The sequence below is a fragment of the Staurois parvus genome, unplaced genomic scaffold (genome assembly GCF_062004578.1).
Source record: "Staurois parvus isolate SC_StPar_1 unplaced genomic scaffold, SC_StPar_1.0 ptg000048l, whole genome shotgun sequence".
NCBI classification, from domain to species: domain Eukaryota; kingdom Metazoa; phylum Chordata; class Amphibia; order Anura; family Ranidae; genus Staurois; species Staurois parvus.
The window spans coordinates 11,534,424-11,562,059 of record NW_028317844.1 but is presented as its reverse complement, the minus strand read 5'-3'; positions in this window follow the sequence as shown (position 1 = coordinate 11,562,059).

The following is a 27,636-nucleotide window of genomic DNA, read 5'->3' as shown; positions in this document are numbered from 1 at the left end:
GGTGATGTATGGGGCTTGTCCATCAGTGGTATGATTATGAGTGTACCTGTATTGTATATTTGAGTCAGACAGGCTATGGATTTGGGTGATTCCCAGAAAAGACTTCAATGGAACAAGGCAGCATTCAGATGGGAAAATGGGCTATACATCTGTATTGAATTGCTAACATTATCATCATGCTATTGGGATAGGTCTGGTGTATATGTCATTTCTATATGCTATGGGTATACCTGTTCCTTCATATGTTTGAGCCTGTCAAAAGTGTAGATCATCTCAAATGACAGAGACCTGTTCATTACCTCTTTGCATGACCTGCATATATTTTGGCAGTCATGCAGATATGGGATAACTGGCCTAATGCATATTGATTTGGGATCACTTGTCCATGTGTTAGAAGGTATGCTCTCTTTACCCTATGGGTACACCCATATAGAGTTATAGCTAAAACGTACCATTTTATATTAAGCTTGAATAAAAGATAAATTTCAATCAGTTGGCCTTTTGGTGCGTAGAGACATGAGCCCTCGTCCAGTTAAAAGTGATAATTGCCATACAAGAGTCATTCATTATATATGGCTTAGTTGTTGTTTGAACATTTTCATACTAGATAACAATAATAATAAGATAGATAATAGGAATGTCAATTCAAAATACGTTTTGCTATCAATATGATCTTTTTACATTTATTAAAGTTATGTTTATGAAAAAAGTGTATTCATTTTAAATGGTATAATAAATTAAATGTGTCTTTAAAATCCTCCTGATGTCACCTGCACAGCAAAAATCAGACAGAAGAAGGAAGAGGTAGCACTATGAACCAATCAGACACTGCTGCAAAGACATCAGCTGACAAAGAACATGCTGACAGGAGTATAGAGTTGACCTTATCTGTGTGATGCTGCCCATTTATTGTTCAATTAAAGGCAGGGAGTAGGGTGGTGACATTGCTGTACTGCTTGGGAAAAGTTAGGTCATCAACTTGGATGGCAAGACTAGATGGAAGTATTCCTAACTCATTGGCATTTAAATAACTTTCATATGTGTATCTCAATTTTTGATATTGACCTGGAGATGAACTTTATTGAAGATAATACAATATATCTAAGAAATATTTGTTCCCCTTTATTGACAAAGGATGCTGAGCATTTTACAGACATCATATAGGCCTGTGATAGTAAAGGTATTGATTTTGTATTTCTTGCAAATTCTTGTTATCTCTTATATCTTAATATATATACCATCTGATTATCATAAGCCATGCTTTAAGTGGAACTACACTTCATCTGAGCAACACAAACCAAAAAATGCTATTGAATTCATTATTGATATTCAAAGCAAACTGACCCATCCATCTATGTCGCCATGCTTTATTCTGTTGAGAAATCACTATGAAGAGCACCCCGTAGCATTTCTGGCTGTGGTGATCTTGAGTGAGGGCAAATGATTCATGAAGCATTTACTTCATAGAATCCATCTACCATTAGTTCAGGCATGCAAGCAGGAGAGGTTTTGCTTAGCTATGAAAGCCCCACCACCCCTACTGAAGACTCCTGGTATGTATTACATCATTTGCCTAGGTATGGAAACTAGAAAGTAACTGAACAAATGTAAAACCAAAGTTTAAAACACAGCAAATATGATATACTTTCCTATTTACTAATGCTAGCTGCATAAGGATTACAAATAGTCAATATTGATTGAGAAAGTGATGTTCCACTTTAAAGTGAGCCTTTGGCCAGGCTTTGGACTTTTATGACCTCTGTAGCTGCAGACACTGTGGAGAAATGTATCCTGACAGTTCACAGACAATGCATTGTAGTTGCTTTCTGTTGGTTTTTGAGTCCTGCTCCTCTCCCAGAAAACCTGCTCTGCATATACTGTACATTAGAAAGTTGAATGGCTGTCAAGTCACTAATGAGAGAAAAAGCGGTGAGAAATAAAATGCTCAGAGAAGTGCATCTGCTGTGAACTTGCATTAATGAATTGTTCCACTATATCTGCAGCTACAAAAGTTAGTGATTACTTATTTTGATTATTTTCTGCTTGTTAAGAATACTCAACACTTCAATGTCCATAGATTGAACCAGGCTAACTTTAGAACTGTTGCATACTAGCATTGCTTAATTAATACCTTTTTACAGGCAAAATGTCAACTTCCTTCCAAACAATGAGTGACACAACATAAAAGACAAAATGTAACACTCTATCAGTAAGTAGTTTAACATTACCAGTGTTTTAACATTCCATATGGTACACGTAGTCTTCTTTAAATTGACTGTATATTCATACTCCTTTTTTAAAAAAGGGCAGACAATGGTAATGAATATCTATTTAAAATAAAAATGTCTTTTTGTTCAATGGCTCTACAGAAAGGAATATTCTGTATTGATAATAGAATCATATTTAATGCGGTTTGTTCAATTAATGTAGAACCATTGATTCCCCTGGTTCACCTAAATGAGATTCAGTGAAATGATTCTCTAGTTTATTGATTCATTATGCTATATTGCTAGTTGAATGATTAGTTGCATATGTTGTCACTGCTGCAACCACTTTCTTTCTGATTTAAAAAAAACTGATTACACTAACATGACCAAATAGATGGGAAACAAAGCATGCTGTGTTATATTAAAAACAATAATAACTCAAGGGAAATCAGCCAAAGGTAACCGTGTTTGGGAAGGGGAACACTCAACTGTTGATAATAAACTATTGCATGCACAGACTCTTCTTTCTTAGACGTAGAACATGTTGATATAAAAAGATATACCTCTGAAAACCATAGTTTATTTTACACATAGTGTACATCAGATAACTGTGTAAAATTTGTGTTCAATAATAAAACTAATATTTTTATACATACCGTATGTAGATGTGATGGATGTAATTAAACTCCTTATTATTATTTTTTTTTTATTAAAAATTTGTATAACACATAAGATTGTTATGCAAGCCATTCTTGACCTAAAGTGGCCATGTCAATAATTTAAAAAGTTATAAAAAGCTCTCTGTATAAAAAAAAAAAATCATATCCATCACACTGCCTAATGCCACCAATCTCCGACAGAGCCTTGTTTACACTGTGTTTATTTTTGTATGGGGGCAGGACAAGTTTAACATTTTTAAGGTATTTCCTAGTGCTTGGGTGTAGTGATTTTTACAAGTTTTTTTTCTATGGTCTCTTTTTTTTTCTCATTAAACATGGAATGTAAAGTAATGCTCAACATTGAATCAACAAATTCAAAGAACAAAAAGGTTTTGGGTTAAATCGTGAAAAAATCTAGTGGTATTTAAAGTAAGCCTTTTTTTTACAAAGTATTTGCTATATGTTTAGCTAGGAAAAGTTGCCATATTTATAATGTTCACTACACATTTTATAGATGAAATACATCTTTGACAACATGTGCACTTTAATAGGAAAATGTACTTACTGTAATATGATATCTAGATATTTCTTGACAAATTTACATTTGTCATACTGTTTTGCCAGGATTTTTTTCCAGTAGAAATCCATTGTACATAGAGATATTTCTGTTTCTCCATATTTTTTAAATTTTGAATGAAATACAACTACAATTTAGAAAATAGGGATCCAGAACTTGTCACTTTCCCTGAAAAGTCCAAGTTTGATTAAATGTGTCAGGAGATAGAGTTATATATGGGTCAACTTGAAAGGTGCGCTGTATTTATTTACTTAAATAATAAACTTTATTTTATACAGTGCCTTAAGTGTAAGGTACCTTCGCAAAAGTGCTATACAAAAGAAAAAAAGAATTGATACACAAGAAAAGGAAAAAAAGAGGAACTGTTTGGTGAAAGCTTGTCTGAAAAAGAAAGTATTCAGTTTTAATTTGAAATTGTTTAGACAAGGTTACTCTCTGGTATTCCTGAAAAGTGAATTCTAGTCAATTTTGGCACATTGGCAGAAAGGGATGAAGCCCTTGTTGACATAATATGGACGGAACTATTAGTGCTGCAAGACAATGAGAAAATATGTTTGCAAATCATAGGGGCTGCTTGGATTGTTCCTCCAAATTTCAAGCTCATTTCCCAAAGTGACCTTATGTACACTCTCCCTTTTATGCTTTCTGTTTTTTCCTTCCCCTCTGTCTCTTCCCTACCAGAAATTGTTTTCCTTTACTTACCCTCGCTAGTCTTCTCTCTGTTATCCTCTTTACCTTTATGGAAGCATGAAAGAACAGACTACAGGGCATAAATACATCAGTTGACTAAGTATAATTTTCTTCTTCATGGTTTCTGTAATATACAGCATATTCTGTTGAGTTGTTTGAACACATTACTTGTACCTGTTCAGCACCCAATATGTCACACCCAATTTGACAATGTTCTGCCTGTATAACATCTTTCACCGGAAATACATCATACTTTTTTTCTTACATCGGCTCTTGATGTCATTTGCTGCACTTTTTTTTATAAAACTTTAGAGGATTTTAAAACCATGTTTTTTAGTTTTATTCTGTTCTTAGCATAGAGGCTCATTTTAACCCTTTTCCTGATATGGGTCATTTAAATTCTTGTACCTCAGATAGCTGAGTCAGTTCTTAGTCTTAAAGATGCTGTCAGGGATCCCAGATCGTTCCGCGGCGCACGGGTCTGCGCATGCGCAGTATGCCGGGCCGCACTGGCATGCGAGCATTAGGACCTGGGCACCCGCGACGGCAGCAGCGGGCGCGCATGCGCACTTGCGATCGCGGACGCGTGCCTGGACATTTTTCTGGACATTTTTGTAATTGTTCATCTAGACGACATTTTGATCTTTTCCTCATCTCTGGAGGCACATTGGGGGCATGTCAGGAGCGTGCTGGAGCGACTCCATCAGCACGGGCTCTACGCCAAAGCTGAGAAATGCAGTTTCGAGCAGAGTAGTATCTTGTTTTTGGGTCTAATCATTTCCACCACTGGTATCACTATGGACCCTCAGAAAATCATGGCAATTTTGGAATGGGCGGCCCCCATGGATAAGAAGGGGGTGCAGAGGTTTATTGGGTTTGCTAATTTTTATAGGAAATTTATAAAGAATTTCTCAGGCCTGGTAGCGCCCATCACCCAGCTCACAAAGGTGGGGGTACGTTTTCAATGGACCCCGGCAGCACAGGCTGCTTTTGAGGCTTTAAAGAAACTGTTCACAACAGCTCCCATCCTGAGTCACCCTTATGCATCATTACCGTATATATTAGAGGTAGACGCATCAGAAGTTGCTGTAGGAGCAGTATTGTCACGAAGAGTAGGGCCCAAGGAACTAATGCACCCGGTGGCTTTCTTTTCTAGGAAGCTCTCCCCCTCAGAAAGAAATTATGACATTGGGGATCGGTAATTGTTAGCCATTAAGGCAGCATTAGAGGAATGGCGGTATCTATTAGAGGAAGCCCTACACCCCATTTTGGTCTATACCGACCATAAGAACCTAGAGTATCTGAAGACAGCTAAACGCCTCCGACCACGCCAGACCAGATGGGCACTATTCTTTGCGAGGTTCAATCTACATAGCACCTATCATCCTGGGTCTAGAAACACGAAACCGGATGCTCTCTCCCGGATGTTTGAGGACCCTAGAGAAACACCCAACTGGATACCATCTTATCGGCAGGTAGTTTCCTATTGCTCCAGTCTGAGCTTTTGTCCAAACTACAGGCTGCTTCCACCAGGGTTCCTGATCTACCTGGAACCTCAATACAGAGCAGGGAAGGTCTCTTGTGGAGGGAGGAACAGATCCTGGTACCCAAGGAAGCTCAGACCCTGGTTTTAGGCTATTTTCATGACCATCCATTGGCGGGTCACTTTGGGAGACACAGACCCTAGAATTGGCACGACGCACGTTTTGGTGGCCAAGTACGTTAAAACTTGCCCTATCTGTAATTGGAATAAACCCACCAGAGACAGGGCTTGGGGCCTGGAGCATGATCTCCATAGATTTTATCGTAGAACTGTCACCTTCGCAGGATCACACCATGATTTTTGTAGTGGTGGACCGTCTCTCTAAGATGGCCCACTTCCTTCCACTAGAAAAGACACCATCCTCTTCCAAAACGGCACAGGTCTTCATTAAGGAGATAGTGAGACTTCATGGAGTGCCAAAGAATATTGTTTTGGATCAGGGAGTTCAATTCACATCCAAATTCTGGAAGGCTTTATGTGAGGGGTTGGAGATCAAGCTGTCTTTTTCTTCAGCGTATCACCCACAAACTAACGGGCAGACGGAGCGGACCAATCAGACGCTCAAACAATATCTTAGATGTTACACTTCTTTTCTGCAAGATGACTGGCTGACACTTCTACCAATGGCGGAATTTGCCTACAATAATGCAAACCATTCTGCCACCAATCAATCCCCGTTCTTTGCCAACTATGGGTTCCACCTTACTTTCCTGCCAGATCTGGTCCCAGAGAACTCAGTCCCAGCAGCCCAGAAGACCCTACATTTCTTCACAACCAATAATAAGTTATTACAGGAAACAATGGCTAGAGCCCAGGAAGATAGCAAGAGGTTTTTTGACAGGAGGAGAAAAGGGGAATTGGTCATACACCCCGGGGATCGGGTTTGGTTGGCAACGACCAACCTGAAACTGGCATGCCCGTCTAGGAAATTGGCACCCAAATTCGTGGGGCCTTTTCAAGTAGAAGGTAAGGTCAATGAAGTGGCATATAAACTAGCACTTTCTGAATCTCTTAAAATACGTTTTCCATGTGTCGCTGTTGAAACCCGCAGTACCAGATCCTTTTTCAGATCGCAGATCTAGACCTCCAGAGGCCATAGACATTGATGGGAAAGAGGAATTCGAGATAGAGGCAATTATTGACTGCAGAAGAAGGGGTGGTCAAACGCAATACCTCATCAAGTGGAAAGGCTATGGGCTAAAGGAGAATTCATGGGAACCTGCTCAAAATGTCCATGCCCCCAGATTGATGCGGCAATTCCTTCGCAACCAGCCTTGAAGTAGAAATCGGGTGGGCATCCGGAGGCTGCTGTAGGGGGGGCAATGTCCGGGATCCCAGATCTTTCCATGGCGCACGGGTCTGCGCATGCTCTGTATGCCAGGCCGCACTAGCGTGCGAGAATTAGGACCTGGGCACCCACGACGGCAGCGGTGGTCACGCATGTGCACTCGTGATCGCGGACGCACCTGGCATACAGGGCATGCGCAGACCTGGCACCAATGAGGGCGCAGGGCGCCCTATTTATACAGGTCAGGTCTGTGCTCTAGTTGCCGTATGGTCTTACCTGTATCCTGTGTTTCCTGAAGTAGATTGCCTTGTTGCCGACCCTGCCTGACCTTGATTCGCTGACTGTCTCTTGCTCTGATACCTGGATTGTCTGACCATTCTCCTGTCTAATCCTGCACGTTTTGATCTCCTGTTACCGAACCAGTTTATCCTTCTGTCTACTGTGTTGTACCGTTCTGCCTCCACCAATACCGACCCGGCCTGCCTGACTCCGCTCTCTCTACCTCCTTACATCAGGCTCTCACTCGCTATACACCTCCGGCAAGTGCTTCTACCACAGTTGGGTGCACCCAGGGGCCGCGACCTGGTTTCGGCCTGCTCCAAGCCCATCCCCACCATCAGGGGCCCTGGTGAACAAGCAGGTCGGGGCTTAGATTCCACGCCTTGGGGAATTCCGGTCTATGGAACACTAGAGGCTACCGCCGGCACGTCCATAACAGATGCCTTTGAAGCGTGGAGAATGAAAAAATACTGTGCTTTATTTTTATGCCACATGATTCACTGTAAACAGTTATCTAGTCTGCATTTTAATAAAAATACACTAAAAACATTATCAACATACACAAATTAAATATAGTATACACATTGGAAAAATCAATGTAAATTATTAAATTGTTAAAAAAATAGAGAACTTAGACATATAAATGATTATTCTTGCAAAAGTAAAGGAAATGAAGATATTCAAACTCCATTGCTTTTGCAACTTTTGCCAGAATTATTCTATTTTGGGCATCATAATAAGGGTTTTTTGTACTTCTGTACATCCTAATTGTCTGCACCATATGTACGTATATGTTATGTCTGTGTGGTTTCTTTTTCTTTTCTTTTTGCATACTTTATAGCTGACCTTTTAGGTAAATAAAAGACACAATTTAATGTAGCCAGGTATTTACTGTAGTAATAAATCATTAAATGTATTTTAGAAATGCAATTAGTGTAAGTATAAAAATTCAAATTTTTTTCAGCCCTTTGTAATCTCCTATACAGCAACACACAGACTGGAAGAGAGAGGGACAGGCAAGCAAGGAGCTAACAAGGAAAATGCTGATAGGAGAAGAGTGAGTAGGGGGATGACCTTAGTCTGCTGCTATTCTCTCAATGTCCAATCAGAAAGTTTCATGCTACAGTCTATTACTATAACAGAGGAAATGGTGTAATTTGGCTGGCTGCTCAATACGGCAGAATACAAATATTTTGTCTGGTAAAGCAGCTCCCTTATATGTATTTAATTTATGTACAGTATTTAGCTCTTTGTTTGACGTTTACAGCAAGTTACATCATTATTTATTTTAGAAGATGAAAAAAATGCTTCTCTGATGACTTCCACCCTTCCATCACCATCACTTCATACCACCAAGGGCACCTCTGCCACATAAATCTGCCACATAAACCCCTGAAGTTTGTTTTTCCCTCCACCCATGACTTGTGGGCATTGCACCAGTGAGTGAATGTTAGCAGTATGCCAAGAATAGTGAATTTTGTAAGCCAGCCTATGCCATAACTGTTTATGTTGTGTCAGTCTTATCAGTGAGTCAGGAGGACACTTTACATAGGAGTCTTGGTGAGGCAATGCAGCTTCCACAAATAATGCAAATGTATGCAGCTAAAACCCTTCTTTTTAAATGTAAATTAACTGTCAGACAGTGCTGTTTTGCTTTTTTTGTTGCAAACTAACCAGTATATTTTGTTTCTTTGTACTTATCAATGAGTACCTGTGTTGGGATTAGTGTATTGGTGTGCACTTGTTTTTGTCAATAGTAAGAATTGCCTAAATGTTAAAATAACTGTGTGAATATAATAGCAAGGCATGTGCTTCAGCACAAAGCTTTGTACGCTTTTTAATAGCTTTAACCATATAATAAAAGGAGCCTTATTCCATAGATAATATATTATATTGCAATATTCTACACAGGTTCTTCATAAATTCAATATCCATGTTTACTGGCTGTAATTTAGGTTGGGATATTCATCTAGTGTGTAATGTGATTACCATTTTGATTATTACTGACAGTGTCTGTAGGCTGAGACAAGGAAGGTTTTTTTTTTAATAAAAAAGTAATTATTTGTGGAATACTGAAGTAATGCCAAGGTCCATAAAGTGTACACGTATCAAATTACTTACAAGTATCTTGTAACAGTAAGTCAAAAGCAACTGATCTTTATGAGGATTCTCCAAAATATTTCATCATTCATACAGTCCAGTTGCTTTTAAATTATCCACTAAATATATACACATAAACATGAAAAATATTCAAACAGAAGGTTACCATCAGTGAAAAAAATGCTTAATAACATAATCAGCAGATGCAGAGATATAGGCAGGTGAATGAATATGCAAATGTTAACCTTTCTGTAAAAGTCAGGCCTAACCCATCCAACTCTTAAGCTTTACTAGTGGTCAGTGCATATGGAAATCACTTTCAAGTTGTACTTAACTTTCCCCATAATTTTTCCCTCGTACATGTATTGCTGCATTCTTCTCAAAACACATATTCACAGCACACATCAAATCCAGCATTTTCACTGCTTTGTGATTCCCTGTTCAGGTGACATACCTAGTGTTCTGGGCCACTATCTTGGTCCACTTCAGCTTGTTGCCTTCTCTGAGTTCAGGCAGCCAGCTTCTAATGATACTTCTGGCCTGCCATCACGCTGCTGCATACTGAAGATGAGGTTCCCCATGCCATTACTTAATGACCTTTGGGCAGAGAGTCAGTAGCATCCAATAGAGATCCCACAATAGATTATGGAGTGGACTGTATGAGATGTAGCTGCCTGATACTGTAGCCTCTTGGAAGATGTGATGTAAGTATCCCAGGAAGCTGCAGGACCAAGGACATGACATTTTGGCTTGGGCAGGGCCAGATGAAAAAAAAACACAAAAACGAACTCTGTTTTGGGACTTAAGTTCCACTTTAACATACTAAAAGGGAAGCTTGAGAGATGGTGGTAGGAGGAAAAGGTGCCAAATTTCTTTCACAGAAAAACTGAAAGTTGCATGTGAGTCCTGATGACTATGGCCTTGTTCACAAATGTTTCAGCATGTTGTAATATGGGAACTCAGTATCATCAGCCAGCTGCTGGAAAAAGTAAAGCTTTTGATCTCTCAAAACAAGCAAAACAAAACAGTATTCTTCAGCAAAAGTAAAGCAAACAGTTCATAGTCAAGGTATAAAGAAGACCACACAACATGGCTCACTCTCAGTATCCCAGTCCCACACTGGGGTTTAGGGTTCCCACCTGTTTAAGGGCACACAACAAGCCACAGAAGCTAAACAACACAGAAATAACTGTAAATCAGTCCTCTTCTCTTCAACTGGACTACCCCGGAACCCCTCACCCTCCATGGGTGAGAACCCTTACTACTCAAATTGTATACAAGCCACCCCCTTAAAGGGACCACAACTCAAATAACTGGGAAACATACCATTCATGTTCCTGAATGTCCTTAATCTTCATGGCATCCTGTACAGTGTATAAGATCAGTGTGTACAGCAAGTCATTACAAAACATTTATAGAAATTTCAGCAAGCTCTGTTGAATTTTAAACTATCATTCAGTTTTGGTTAGAGAATGTTAAACATAGATCTAAATGAGGGCGTTGACTGTCCTTTATACAAGTTGATTACAGGTATCAGTAAACTTCAGCAGTACATGAAGCTTTTCTAAAAAGCCTGATAAAGCCTGCTAGAGGCTTGTTCAAAGTGCAAGTCATCTCTCTCATTAAAATCTGTGCTGAAAGGGTATTTCTACATTTGCAGCCAAACTGGAAAAATGCCTAATTTACATTTATTACATGTTCCTAAGCACATAGCACAAACTATAAAAAAAAAATACCTTTTTTTTGTTCTCTTCTTGAACTTCCAATGAGAAAATTTCTACTTAGTTCTTTGTGTTGGGGAATTGGGAGAGTGTGTTTACCATAATTATCCCTTTCTATAGTGCGTAGAGCAGTTATAATCTTATCAGTTGTACTAGATTTAGGAGCTGGGCTTCTCCATTGTAAGTTATTGAGCACTGGCTTCAGCCAGTCCCAAGTCTTTCTATTGGGACAGATCACACTAAACTACTTGAGAAATTCTTGCTGCCATCCATGATACCTTCTTCTCAGAAACATCAAAAAGGTAAGAAAGGTATTTCTTAAAATAGGTATGCTGTGCGAAAAGGAACACATAAACATATAGTTGGGTTTTCCCAAATGTAACTGCAAAAGTGGAAAGTGAAAATACACATTAACATTCTCAAACTGGAACTGAAGAGTTCTTTAAAGGCTTAATGAAAGCTGCTCAAAGCTGAGGAGGGGGTGATATGAGCTGTGCTCTCTCCACTTCTGGTCCTAGCACAGAGAGAGCAAAATCTGAGGTGGAATAGGAAAGGAGATCTCCTCATCATCTGCATCATTTACTTTTGACCTCTTCACTCTGTGCATTATTTACTCCCATTATTTAGTAATGACCCATGCACTCTGTGCATTACCTAGTCTTTCCCCCTGCATGCTGCACATTACCTAGTCCTTTTTCCTGCACTCTGTACATTACTTAGTCCTTCCCCCTGCACTCTGTTCATTATTTGCTCCTAACCTGTGCATTACCAACACTTGACTCCTACACTGTGCATTGCTTACTCCTGACCTCTGCACTCTGTGTTTAGCATATAATCAAGTATACTCAGACTCTATTAAGCCACGCCCAATATTCAGCATAATTTAGCTGTTTCCAATTTTCACCACAACCAAGTGTGTTACAGGTCCTTACCTCCTAGGATTATGGGGGTGAGAGGTCTAATGACTGCCTTGTCTGGCACTTTCAAATTTTACGAACACCTTTTGGCACATTAGGTTGTGAAACCTTGGCATAGGTTAATAGGATGAGTGCAAATATTCTGTTTTTACTAAACGTGCAGTTGTTCTATAACCACTTTTCTGCCCGGCCTATAGTAAAATGATGGCCAGGTGGGACTCTCGTCAATCTGGGAGGGCGTCATATGATGTGCTTCCTGGATCACACTTTGCGCGTGCCTAAAGGGCCATGCTGTGGCGAGATCTGTCGCTGACTGTGTACCTCAGATACAGCCAAAGACAGATCTGTGTACCGGCCCCATTGCTAGTACCTTGTGACCTGCTGTGACCAATCACAGCAGGTCACATGACAGTTATAAACAATGGATGGCTTCCTTTCATGCCAACCATTGTTTACAAGTGTGTCTAGCTGTGAATGGTCACAGTAATCACATGCACAGCTGGGTCAACCACAGCCCATCTGTGTCAAGTGATTAGCTGTGGCCAATCACAGCTAATCTCACCAAAGAAACCTGAATCAATCAATTTCATTCAGTTAAATGCTTGCTTATAGCAAAGAAATTCTTTGCTATAAGCAATCAAATTGTGTGAAAAAAAAAAATCTTAAAAAAAGAGAAAAAATGTAATAAAAAATAAAAAAATAAAATAAAAATTGAAAAAAAATTATCTTTTTTTTTTTCTGTACTGTCACTAGTCAGTGTCCCTGATCACTGCCACACCAGTTACATGATGACGCTGTACTGCATTGGTGACAGTATGTAAAAAAAAAATTTTGGAAATAATTGTTTTAATTTCATTTTTCAAAAAATTATGACATAAAAATTACAACTTCAAAAAACTTGCCATTCCTCTTATGAAATACATTGGACTGTCTACTTTGCAAAAAGGGGTCATTTGGGGGATATCTGTACTGTTCTGACATTTTTGGGCCTCAAGAAATTAGATTGGCTGTCAGTATTTCAGGATTGATCAATTTTCAGATATATACCATAGTTTGTGAACTCTATAACTTTCCTACAGGCTAAATAATAAATACTGATTTAGGTTATTTTCACCAAAGAAATGTAGCAGAATACATCTTGGCCTAAATTATGAAGTGAGATAAAAGTTGGTAGTGAGCGCATGGGAGGAAATAAGCAGCTTGCACAAAAGGACAACCCGTTATATCCTCAGAATAAAAAATGACAGAGTGCAGCGCTAAATAAGTATACAACAATAGTAATAAAAGATGTTATAGTGAGCGCGACTTAAATGCAAAAAGTGTATCAATGTGTATACACAAAAACGTTAGTGAGCAGCTGATACACCGAAAAGGTAACTAAGTAAAACCTCCAAATCAAACATATATATTAAATAAATGGTGCAGCGCTAAATACTAGAGAACAGTTTATACACACAATATATAAACATGCATGATATCACTCTAAGGGTGATCAATAAATACAAAAGTTCAATGTAATAGTGCGGATCATGGAGAGATCCCAATTCAAGGTGAGTGGACGTCCTGATCCAAGGTGTGATGGTAGGTGTGATCACACAAATAGGTGAAAAACGCACTCACCAGATGTGCGTTTAATATACGCAATATGCAATCCTGCGTCACCAGGCCATAAAACGATCATCAGATCCCAGATCAGATTGTACCCAGATCACCATCTCGGTTCCACAGAAGTGAAGTCATCTGAAACCGCTACCAGGTATCACCACCAGGGTCCTGAGTCCTCCAGATGGGCACTGCGAATGATAGCACTCACACAGAGTGCCCAATAAGAGACCTCATAGTGTGATACTGCTTTAGATGCTTTTATTCAGGGTTGGTTGGTGTGGGGTACATACAAAGATAAACCAAAAAGTTTACTGACCATATGCATTCCTAGGTGATGAGGATGTCCTGGCCAGCCCTGGACCCTATGAATACGTGCATCGCACGAAACGTGTCAGAGGGGCAGCAGCAGCAGGACACCTAACCACCTAGGAATGCATATGGTCAGTAAACTTTTTGGTTTATCTTTGTATGTACCCCACACCAACCAACCCTGAATAAAAGCATCTAAAGCAGTATCACGCTATGAGGTCTCTTATTGGGCACTCTGTGTGAGTGCTATCATTCGCAGTGCCCATCTGGAGGACTCAGGACCCTGGTGGTGATACCTGGTAGCGGTTTCAGATAACTTCACTTCTGTGGAACCGAGATGGTGATCTGGGTACAATCTGATCTGGGATCTGATGATCGTTTTATGGACTGGTGACGCAGGATTGCATATTGTGTATATTAAACGCACATCTGGTGAGTGCGTTTTTCACCTATTTGTGTGATCACACCTACCATCACACCTTGGATCAGGACGTCCACTCACCTTGAATTGGGATCTCTCCATGATCCGCACTATTACATTGAACTTTTGTATTTATTGATCACCCTTAGAGTGATATCATGCATGTTTATATATTGTGTGTATAAACTGTTCTCTAGTATTTAGCGCTGCACCATTTATTTAATATATAAGTATACAACAATGCTACAGCGTCATGAATAAAATACTTATTAAAATAATTGTGACATTAGTGAATATAAACAATGCCTGATACAGGTGAAGAGCTCTGAAAACAGCGATATAGTGAACAGCAATGAAAGAAAACGTGTCTCACTAAATAGCAGCGCAAAAGTGATCCACCGTAACTATATTAGTGATAATAGTGAGACATCCAACAAATGTAATGGGTGAAAACCATAACGAGTACATCAATATTCCAAATAAATAGTCTAATATATATTCATGATAACAGGTGATAAGTTGACTCCATGATGGGATACTTCTGTTAAATGCACTCATCAGAAGCGCATATTAAATGCACATTATAATCAAATAGCTCCTCCACTGGTTAGGCTCATCCACCGTAATGCTCAAAGCATGGGAAAAAACACCACTGGCATCTCACAGAATTAGGGGATAAATCCAGCAGACTTTTTCATCATCAGCAAAAAAACACAGCTCCACCTTGAAGGGAACAGCTCACAAAAATAAGCCACAGAGAAGAGAGCGCTTATGGTGCAGTATTATTTATTAAATGACTAAAAACATCCACGTGGAATAAACAGTAAAAATACACTCACAAAGATGGACCTTCGTGAGGAAGCGGCGGCGTGGCATCAGCACGACAATGTTCTTTGATAACGTACATGCGCACGAAACACGTCAGGAAGGAGCCTGTTGTATTGACTTCACAGCGCGGCCCTGAAAATTGGCCTGGGCAAGAAGAGGGTAAAAGTGATCAATACTGAAGTGGTTAAAATACTATATTTCCATTTGTTTTTCCATAGGCTCAGTTTGGTTTGCCCAGGTATGTAAGAATTTCCTTTTAAGTTTATTAACTGATATAATTGTATTTATTATACATTATCAATATTTAACAACTGCAGATTTGAAAAGAAGTTTTTTTAGCAATATGAAAAGTGTATTCTAATTTTGCTTTAATCATTTTATCCAGATATAGGTAAATGAAGCTGCATAGAAGGAACCAAATTATCCTATGAAGTGTATCTATAGCTAAATCTTTTTCTAGTTTGTGGTGGAGTGGGAAAGTTCAGAACCCTACCATGTTTTACTGCTATCCAGGGCACTGTTAGAGATGTTTTCCATAACTTTCTGCCCTGGTCACACCATTTTTTACCAGAACATCTGCAACAAGGAAATAGATAACACTAAAAGGCTGTCAGAATTCTAGTGTGAAAAGTCTCTCATGCCATATCTAGTAAATAGTGTCATCAGAACAGGAAGTGAGAAGAAAATCTCTCTATTGGAGCCCCAGATAGCATTAGACCTTGAAAGTGGTTCAAAAATGCATCCCAACTCCATACAAAACTAGATAAAATGGCTATAGATCACTTTCACTTTCAGGTTTGCACTGTGTGTAGATATGACTGACTAGATATATAGTAAGTAATTAAATAAGTTGCAAATTTAATTAACATTGATCTTTTATGCTTAAATGTCTTAGCCATTTCAACAGAGCAGGCATTAATGAGCATTGCAAAAAGCAGAATTTATTTAAATTTATCTCAATTGGTCCATCAGTCCATACTTAATTGTCAGCAGATGTTAATGTGTCCAGAATACCCATCTGTAACAGAGTTTTTCATCACCCACAGGAGAATGAGTTTCATTAACACCTCTGTCATGTTTATAACTTGTACTTTGTTCAGGCATTTTCTTGTGTCTAAATAAACCGCTAAATAAATGTCTTGGAAACATGACAAGAGCCTTCACTGTTCTATATAGCAGAAAGTGATGCATGAATGGGATTTGCATTTATTATTATGTGCCTGCATACAAAATTTAGTGATAGCAAGACAATTCCAATCTGTCGCTGCATTTGTTAAAATTAATTCATATTTTGCATGGAGCTATTAACAAGGTAAAGCATGTAAAATATTCATTTAATTGATGTATAAAATGTTTCCATATCCTGCAGACGTTTTCAGTGTGGTAGGCGCTTAATATGAGCAAATTTATTTACCTGAACCAGGATTTACTTTGGGTCATGGCAGTTTGTGTCCAGTGAAGAAGTGACATGAATTGCCAATCTGACAAGCAAATAATATTCTCAGTTTGTGAACTGGTCTAAAGTTCCTTTAGAACCCTTACTAGCTTACACAGGGGTCACTAATTCACCACCATACTGAAGATGAGGTTCCTCATGCCATTACTTGATGACCTTTGGGCAGATAGGCAGTAGCGTCAAATAGAGATTCCACAATAGATTATGGAGTGGATTGTATGAGATGTAGCTGTCCTAATAAGTAATAGTTCTACTTCTTTATGAGTGCAGGACATAATAGTCAAGCATAGTGGTTAACTTTATGGGCAATGTCATCTTAGTGAGAGAAGGTTCCCAGTGATTATCGGCACATCTGCCTAAAGTGCCCATTGAACTATTCCACTCAATCCTTGGCCAAAATCCAGACTATACTCACAAACGCATGCTAGATGGATTTCAAGCATTAACCTGGTAATGTTATTGGATGTTTCTTTTGGCAAGTTTGCTGATATTCACTGTAAACCCAAAAGGAGGGAAGGTGGTAAGGATGCTGCTGGGAAAGTGTAGTAGAGCTGCTGTGAGGATACCTTTCTTACAGAGGCTATTGCTTGGTCTGTTCACCACTGTTCACTGTGTCTTGGGCACAAGAAGGCTGTATGTGTATGTACTGCCTGCTGTCTGCAGTGAGTAAGGATTTGGTGCATGAATATGCTCCTGTACTGAGAGTCTCCCAGAGTCATGGAGCTATGAGGGGTGTCTATGATCTGTTGGGTGATGTGAGAGAGCTGGTGCTGTGGGAATAAGACTAAAGAGGTGGTGGGGGGAGTAGCTGCGAGATAGATGAAAAGATTTGGGGTCTGCTAGGAGGGGGCTGGTCCTGTGCTGAGAGGGATGGTGTGGGGAGCTGCTATGGGAAGACTGGTGTTTTGTCCTGAATAGTGTTAACACAAGAGCATAATACACCATAAAATATAGAAGGGTTCCACAATTTTGATTATCCCCATAAAACTAGAGGTAACCATGCCTTAATGAGTAGTAATGTGAATCGCTGCACATCCTGCTCTGTATATGAATTGCTTGATCAACCGTTCAAGGGTGAATACTGTTGTGCAAGATGTCAACAAGTTGTTTGTTTGAAAGCCAAAATCTATGGAGCTAAAAAAAATCAACTGTTGTCACTGCAGAGCATTACCAACCTAGAAAGGAGCATGGATCTTACCCATCATTTTCAGGCTGGGACCAGTATAGAGGTGGAGAAATAGAGGTGCAGGAGCCAGAGATATGTATTTGGCTTACAGTTAGAATATTGGCTAGACAAAAAGTGTTAAAGAGGCTAGTCTTAATTTGATGAATCCTAATAAATATGTCTGGTTGTGTGATAATGGGGATATCAATTCAAGAGCACTATTGCTAGAGAAGGATTCCTCCTCTTAGCAACCAGGGAAATAACTGCTCTAGTAAGGTTAGGATCAGATGTATGTTCAAGGACCAACATACACGGATGGCAGGATATTCAGTTATTAAAAAGGACATACAGGATAATCTGACACACGAACCTTGATTGAACAGTCTGCTGTGTATCAGATGAGCATGTTGCAAATTGGGTTGACAGATTCTTGGGTGGGGCTGGGAAGGAGTCAGCTGTGATGGCATGCATTAGTACAATGACAAAGTTAAAAGGAGATGGTGCATCCTAAAAATTCCAGAGACTTAGATGCCAAGTTAAAGAAAAGAACTTCAAAGGTAGTATTTTCAGAAATACAAGCCCCACCAGAGAGACAGAAAGTGCTTCAGGATCTCAACAAGTAGCTGAGAACTGGTGTAAGAAGAAGGGGATAAGGTTCCTGGAGAACTGAGGTGACTTTTTGATCTGCAACTGGCTCTACTGTAGGATAGATGCACTTAAAAGGGGAAAGTGCAGATTTGTTAGGGGAGAAAATGGTTAGAAGGTTGAAGGAGAAACGATCAATGTTAGAACCAGGGGCGGACTGACAACTCATGGGGCCCCCGGGCAATAGGGATCATGGGGCCCCTGTATCCTTGCCCAAACTTAAAAAAGCCTATGAAAAAGGTACCAGGGGCATCTCATGGGGCCCCCTACTGACCCCGGGCCCTTGGGCAGTGCCCGAGTTTCCAAATGGTCAGTCTGCCCCTGGTTAGAACAGAGTACAGAGCTGGGTGGAGCATTCTAGAACTAGAAGACAGGGAAATTACATGAGCTAAGTCTAATACAGAACATTTCCAAAATCAAGTCATAGTTCAGGAATATGCAATACTAGAATATTAAATGCTAATAAAAAATTAAAGATATGTTCAACAATGCAAGAAGCCTGCCAAACAAAATGGAAGAACCTTTTGTGAGGAAAACTTTGACTTCATGAGAATAATGGAAACATAGTTTGATAGCTCACATTACAGGCAAATATGCAGGAGTACACTCTATTTCATAAAGACAGAATTGGTAGAAGAGTTGGAGGGGTACTACTGTATATAAAGAGCAGGGGCAGACTGACAACTCATGGGGTCCCCGGGCAATAGAAAATAATGGGGCCCCTGTGTCCTTTCCCACACTCAAACCACACTCAAAAAAGCCTATGAAAGGTACCAGGGGCATCTCATGGGGCCCCCAACTGACCCCGGGCCCTCGGGCAGTGCCCGAGTGACTAAATGGTCAGTCCGCCCCTGATAAAGAGTGATTTGAATGTGAAAATGAGAGATGACATCATCAGTCATTATGGTTCGAGTTTTATATGTGTACAGCGAATAGTAAATTACTTTTAAGAGTATGTTATAGGCCTTCTAACATAAAGAATAAGGAAAAATATCAGCTCCTTTTACAGACTGGAAAACCAGATGAAAAACAGGAAAATATTGTTATGAGCAAGTTCAATTATCCTGATACACTGTAGATTGAGCAAATGGAACTGCAGAGTCAACAATGACCTGTCAGTTCTTGAACTTGTTACAGGATAATTTTATGGGTCAGATGGTTAAGCCCCAGCTAGAAAAATGCTCTGTTGGATCTATGAATTACAAATAGCACAGAGCTTGTTGTAGATGTGTAAGCTAGAGACAATTTGGATAATATCAATCATGATGTGTTTACATTTGCCATAAGGTATAGGAAACAGAGACATATTGGTACGAAAAGAACTCTAAATTTCCAAAATGATAACTTTGCTGCATAATATTCAAGTAGAACACAAATTCTCAACAATGTATGCAGAAGATGAACTTCATTTGTCATTGTATTCCAAAGGGTAACAAATATAAAAGAACAAAATTACCCACTTCATGCCTAGGGCAATTTTTACTTTTTATACACACAAGGTAAAATCTGCAATAAAATTGCATAAAACCATTAGCACTTATATATTTTCTACAAGCAGAGGTCCTGTTAAGTAAAATCCTGTTAAGTAAAATGGTGGCAGTTGCAATTTTTTATGGTACACAATATTTGCACCAATGTTTAAGAAATCTATATTTTCAGATGAAAAAAACATTAATAAGGATTTTAGTTCTCACAAATAAAATATAACACGCTTTTTTGTGAAATATAAAAGATGGGCTGTGCCAAGTACACGCTATAACATTCACATAAACCAATTAATTTATACGTATTGGGATATTTTTTTAGCAAAGACATGTAGCGGAATACATTTTGGCCTAAATTTATGATGAAATTTGATTGGTTGGATGATGGGGTGATCAAAGGGTTAATAGGGGTGATCAAAGGGTTAAATGTGCTAATATAACGTGTGTGTAAAATTTAGTGCTTTTACCCAGTGTCGTGTTCCCTCTTCTCTCTCTGGACGGCCTAGGGGGCCGCAGGGTGCACAGGCATACACACGTACGCCCAGAAATAGAAAACAACGTAAGATTATGCCACTTTGCCCAGAGCCACCAACACTTTCTTGTCTCGCACAGCGATCACATGATCACTGGGTCCCAATTACTGGGATTCTCATTCCGCTGTGTCTGCTGGACACAAAGGACATGGGGGGGAGTTGTGTGCCCGCTCAGGCATGCAGCGCCCCCCTGTGTTGGCAAAGCGGCAGTGACATACGGGTACATCTCTGGTCCTGTAGCTGACACCCATCCACAATACATTGCGGATGGGCGGCCTGAAAGTGATTAAGGATACAGTCATGGCCGAAATTGTTGGCACCCTTGATATTTCTCCAGGAAATCATGTATTTCTCACGAAACGTATTGCATTAACACATGTTTTGCTATACACATGTTTATTCCCTTTGTGTGTATTGGGACAAAACAAAAAAAGGGAGGAAAGAAAGCAAATTCGACATAATGTCACACAAACCTCCAAAAATGGGCTGGACAAAAGTATTGGCACCCTTTCACAACTGCGGATAAATAAGAATGTTACAAGCATGTGATGCTCCTGTAAACTCACCTGGGGCAAGTAACAGGTGTGGGCAATATAGAAATCACACCTGAAAGCAGATAAAAAGGAGAGACGTTCACTTAACCTTTGCATTGTGTGTCTGTCTGTGCCACACTAAGCATGGACAACAGAAAGAGGAGACGAGAACTGTCTGAGGACCTGAGAACCAAAATTGTGGCAAAATATCAACAATCTCAAGGTTACAAGTCCATCTCCAGAGAACTAGATTTGCCTTTGTCCACAGTGCGCAACATTATCAAGAAGTTTGCAACCCATGGCACTGTAGCTAATCTCCCTGGTCGTGGACGGATGAGGAAAATTGATGAAAGATTGCAACGCAGAATAGTCCGGATGGTGGATAAGCAGCCCCAAACATGTTCCAAAGACATTCAAGCTGTCCTGCAGGCTCAGGGAGCATCAGTGTCAGCGCGAACTATCCGTCGACATTTAAATGAAATGAAACGCTATGGCAGGAGACCCAGGAGGACCCCACTGCTGACACAGAGACATAAAAAAGCAAGACTACAGTTTGCCAAAATGTACTTGAGTAAGCCAAAAGCCTTCTGGGAAAACGTCTTGTGGACAGATGAGACCAAGATAGAGCTTTTCGGTAAAGCACATCATTCTACTGTTTACCGAAAACGGAATGAGGCCTACAAAGAACAAAACACAGTACCTACGGTAAAATATGGTGGAGGTTCAATGATGTTTTGGGGTTGTTTTGCTGCCTCTGGCACTGGGTGCCTTGACTGTGTGCAAGGCATCATGAAATCTGAGGATTACCAAAGGATTTTGGGTCGCACTGTAGGGCCCAGTGTCAGAAAGCTGGGTTTGCGTCCAAGATCCTGGGTCTTCCAGCAGGACAATGACCCCAAACATACGTCAAAAAGCACTCAGAAATGGATGGCAAAGAAGCGCTGGAGAGTTCTGAAGTGGCCAGCAATGAGCCCAGATCTAAATCCCATTGAACACCTGTGGAGAGATCTTAAAATTGCTGTTGGGAAAAGGTGTCCTTCCAATAAGAGAGACCTGGAGCTGTTTGCAAAGGAAGAGTGGTCCAAAATTCCGGGTGAGAGGTGTCAGAAGCTTATTGATGGTTATAGGAAGCGACTGATTTCAGTTATGTTTTCCAAAGGGTGTGCAACCAAATATTAAGTTAAGGGTGCCAATACTTTTGTCCAGCCCATTTTTGGGGTTTTGTGTGACATTATGTCATATTTGCTTTTCTGCCTCTGTTTTATATTTGTTCCAATACATACAAAGGGAATAAACATGTGTATAGCAAAACATGTGTTAATGCAATACCTTTTTTGTGTGAAATACTTGATTTTCAGGAAAAATATCAAGGGTGCCAACAATTTCGGCCATGACTGTATAACACAACATGGACATGTTTTTATTTCTTTGCATTGTCTGAGAATATCAATAGGTTTTGATGAGGAAGTGGTGAGATTTGGAAAGGGAATTCAAGAATAAGCATTTTTGAACTGAATTTGTAGTAAGGCAGTACTTATCTGGTAAGTCTGAATACAGCCACAAATGGTTGGCACAGCCACTACACAGAACGTTTGAAAAGACAATGTTAGAAATGGATATAATGAGATACATACGGTATTTTGCATAGAGAATTTATCTTGGACACAATTTCATTAAAGAACTTTATTTTGGCACAACTGATGCATTTGTTTATCAGCACGCAGTTTGATACCACTCCGTAGACTCCTAAGACTGTTATAAAGTGTTTAATATTTAACATATTGCACACAGTGGTTTAATTTGTTTTTGCGCTTGGTATTTTGTGTTTTATATTGTTGAACATTGTGTTAACGCCAGAGGTTGGGGTAGGTGCAGTTTTTTGCATGTTTAATAATCCTGTGAATATCACAGTTCCTGGCCCCCATGGCTGTACTCACTCCAGCACTGTATCTATAGAGGGAGCCATAGTTGTCACCCAGGCTGGACCTGAGAGATATCTGCCTTTGTTCATCTTCATTACATGTAGGGTAATGGGGTAAGTAGTTTAAATCAGAAAGACAATTATTGTTTTTGCTTTCAATTCACAGGGAGTGAAAAGAACATTTCTGCATTTTTGCATTTCTGGCAAGATCAATAGTTGTTGTATGCACATGCTTAACTTGTTCTTAGCCTGAAAAATGAAAAGTATTGCAGCCACCACATCTAAGGACTGGCAATAAGGTATTGGGTTTAGATATACTTTATTCTATCTGTTACCATATGTCCTCATATTGCAGTTCAGTGCATTATTATATTGTTACAACACAATTAACAGACACAGTCATCGAAAATCTAGATTTTTAGCTGGTAATGTCTTAAATGTACCAGTAAATCTAAGTGAAGGAAAATCTCACCAATGTTGCCACAGACAGCAATAAAATATGACTGAGATTGCAACAGTTCAATAAAAAAGAAGCACTAAATTTGAGACTTGTAACATGGTACTTAGAGATGAGCGAAGTATTCAAAAATTCGATTCGGCTGATTCGGCGAATTCGAGGAATAAATTCGATTCGATGCGAATATATATTCGCTGCGAATTTAACTTATAAAAGGGTGTTTCTAGGCTTCAGAGAGCCTTCATATTAGTGCAGAACACTGTACCTTTAATTTAAATGTCCTTGGAGTCTGCTGGGGAAGAGAAATAATACTGTCAGTCAGTATGACATGCAGATGAGTGCCGTCGATCTTAGAATCACCGCACACTTCACTCATTTGGGCAGTCACGGGGCCAAAACCAGAGTGTGGAGCCACAGTGTGGCGGTGGAGGCAGCAGCAATGGGAGGCCATACAGCACCCTATGACAAAAATGGAACCCACCAGCAGTGTGAGGAGACCTGAAAGTGGCACATGGCAGAGTGTGGCGATGGAGACAGCAGCAATGGGAGGCCGTACAGGGACCCATGACACACTCTGGACCTGGCAGCAGCATGAAGAGGCGGTACGGGGGCCCATGGCAGATTACGGGCCTGGCAGCAGCAATGGGAGGCCCGTAATCTGCCAGCACCCTATGACAAAAAATGGAACACACCAGCAGTGTGAGGAGACCTGAAAGTGGCACATGTTTGGGGCATGATTCATGGCGGATTTAGTCAGTTGTGTCAGGAACTTGTGGTTTGAAATCCAGACTAATCCACGCCTGATTCATTTTCACAAACGTGAGTCTCTCCACACTTTGGGTGGACAGTCGTGTCCTCCGTGGAGTTACAATACCTCCTGCCGCACTAAACACGCGCTCCGATGCCACACTACTGGCCGGGCATGACAGCCTTTCAAGGGCAAATTCAGCTAGTTGGGGCCAAAGGTCAAGTTTCGTTGCCCAGACAGCAGCAATGGGAGGCCGTACAGGGACCCATGAGAGACTCTGGACCTGGCAGCAGCATGAAGAGGCGGTACAGGGGCCCATGGAAGATTACGGGCCTGGCAGCAGCAATGGGAGGCCCGTAATCTGCCAGCACCCTATGACAAAAAATGGAACACACCAGCAGTGTGAGGAGACCTGAAAGTGGCACATGGCAGAGTGTGGCGATGGAGACAGCTGCAATGGGAGGCCGTACAGGGACCAATGAGAGACTCTGGACCTGGCAGCAGCATGAAGAGGCGGTACAGGGCCCCATGGCAGATTACGGGCCTGGCAGCAGCAATGGGAGGCCTGTAATCTGCCAGCACCCTATGACAAAAAATGGAACACACCAGCAGTGTGAGGAGACCTGAAAGTGGCACATGGCAGAGTGTGGCGATGGAGACAGCAGCAATGGGAGGCCGTACAGGGACCCATGAGACACTCTGGACCTGGCAGCAGCATGAAAAGGCGGTAAAGGGGCCCATGGCAGATTACGAGCCTGGCAGAAGCAATGGGAGGCCCGTAATCTGCCAGCACCCTATGACAAAAAATGGAACACACCAGCAGTGTGAGGAGACCTGAAAGTGGCACATGGCAGAGTGTGGCGATGGAGACAGCAGCAATGGGAGGCCGTACAGGGACCCATGAGACACTCTGGACCTGGCAGCAGCATGAAAAGGCGGTAAAGGGGCCCATGGCATATTACGAGCCTGGCAGAAGCAATGGGAGGCCCGTAATCTGCCAGCACCCTATGACAAAAAATGGAACACACCAGCAGTGTGAGGAGACCTGAAAGTGGCACATGGCAGAGTGTGGCGATGGAGACAGCAGCAATGGGAGGCCGTACAGGGACCCATGAGAGACTCTGGACCTGGCAGCAGCATGAAGAGGCGGTACAGGGGCCCATGGCAGATTACGGGCCTGGCAGCAGCAATGGGAGGCCCGTAATCTGCCAGCACCCTATGACAAAAAATGGAACACACCAGCAGTGTGAGGAGACCTGAAAGTGGCACATGGCAGAGTGTGGCGATGGAGACAGCAGCAATGGGAGGCCGTACAGGGACCCATGAGAGACTCTGGACCTGGCAGCAGCATGAGGAGGCGGTACGGGGGCCCATGGCAGATTACGGGCCTGGCAGCAGCAATGGGAGGCCCGTAATCTGCCAGCACCCTATGACAAAATGGAACACACCAGCAGTGTGAGGAGACCTGAAAGTGGCACATGGCAGAGTGTGGCAATGGAGACAGCAGCAATGGGAGGCCGTACAGGGACCCATGAGAGACTCTGGACCTGGCAGCAGCATGAAGAGGCGGTACAGGGGCCCATGGCAGATTACGGGCCTTGCAGCAGCAATGGGAGGCCCGTGATCTGCCAGCACCCTATGACAAAAAATGGAACACACCAGCAGTGTGAGGAGACCTGAAAGTGGCACATGGCAGAGTGTGGCGATGGAGACAGCAGCAATGGGAGGCCGTACAGGGACCCATGAGAGACTCTGGACCTGGCAGCAGCATGAAGAGGCGGTACAGGGGCCCATGGCAGATTACGGGCCTGGCAGCAGCAATGGGAGGCCCGTAATCTGCCAACACCCTATGACAAAAAATGGAACACACCAGCAGTGTGAGGAGACCTGAAAGTGGCACATGGCAGAGTGTGGCGATGGAGACAGCAGCAATGGGAGGCCGTACAGGGACCCATGAGACACTCTGGACCTGGCAGCAGCATGAAGAGGCGGTACAGGGGCCCATGGCAGATTACAGGCCTGGCAGCAGCAATGGGAGGCCCGTAATCTGCCAGCACCCTATGACAAAAAATGGAACACACCAGCAGTGTGAGGAGACCTGAAAGTGGCACATGGCAGAGTGTGGCGATGGAGACAGCAGCAATGGGAGGCCGTACAGGGACCCATGAGACACTGTGGACCTGGCAGCAGCATGAGGAGGCGGTACAGGGGCCCATGGCAGATTACAGGCCTGGCAGCAGCAATGGGAGGCCCTTAATCTGCCAGCACCCAATGACAAAAAATGGAACACACCAGCAGTGTGAGGAGACCTGAAAGTGGCACATGGCAGAGTGTGGCGATGGAGACAGCAGCAATGGGAGGCCGTACAGGGACCCATGAGACACTGTGGACCTGGCAGCAGCATGAGGAGGCGGTACGGGGTCCCATGGCAGATTACGGGCCTGGCAGCAGCAATGGGAGGCCCGTAATCTGCCAGCACCCTATGACAAAAAATGGAACACACCAGCAGTGTGAGGAGACCTGAAAGTGGCACATGGCAGAGTGTGGCGATGGAGACAGCAGCAATGGGAGGCCGTACAGGGACCCATGAGAGACTCTGGACCTGGCAGCAGCATGAGGAGGCGGTACGGGGGCCCATGGCAGATTACGGGCCTGGCAGCAGCAATGGGAGGCCCGTAATCTGCCAGCACCCTATGACAAAAAATGGAACACACCAGCAGTGTGAGGAGACCTGAAAGTGGCACATGGCAGAGTGTGGCGATGGAGACAGCAGCAATGGGAGGCCGTACAGGGACCCATGAGAGACTCTGGACCTGGCAGCAGCATGAAGAGGCGGTACAGGGGCCCATGGAAGATTACGGGCCTGGCAGCAGCAATGGGAGGCCCGTAATCTGCCAGCACCCTATGACAAAAAATGGAACACACCAGCAGTGTGAGGAGACCTGAAAGTGGCACATGGCAGAGTGTGGCGATGGAGACAGCAGCAATGGGAGGCCGTACAGGGACCCATGAGAGACTCTGGACCTGGCAGCAGCATGAAGAGGCGGTACAGGGGCCCATGGCAGATTACGGGCCTGGCAGCAGCAATGGGAGGCCCGTAATCTGCCAGCACCCAATGACAAAAAATGGAACACACCAGCAGTGTGAGGAGACCTGAAAGTGGCACATGGCAGAGTGTGGCGATGGAGACAGCTGCAATGGGAGGCCGTACAGGGACCAATGAGAGACTCTGGACCTGGCAGCAGCATGAAGAGGCGGTACAGGGGCCCATGGCAGATTACGGGCCTGGCAGCAGCAATGGGAGGCCTGTAATCTGCCAGCACCCTATGACAAAAAATGGAACACACCAGCAGTGTGAGGAGACCTGAAAGTGGCACATGGCAGAGTGTGGCGATTGAGACAGCAGCAATGGGAGGCCGTACAGGGACCCATGAGACACTCTGGACCTGGCAGCAGCATGAAAAGGCGGTAAAGGGGCCCATGGCAGATTACGAGCCTGGCAGAAGCAATGGGAGGCCCGTAATCTGCCAGCACCCTATGACAAAAAATG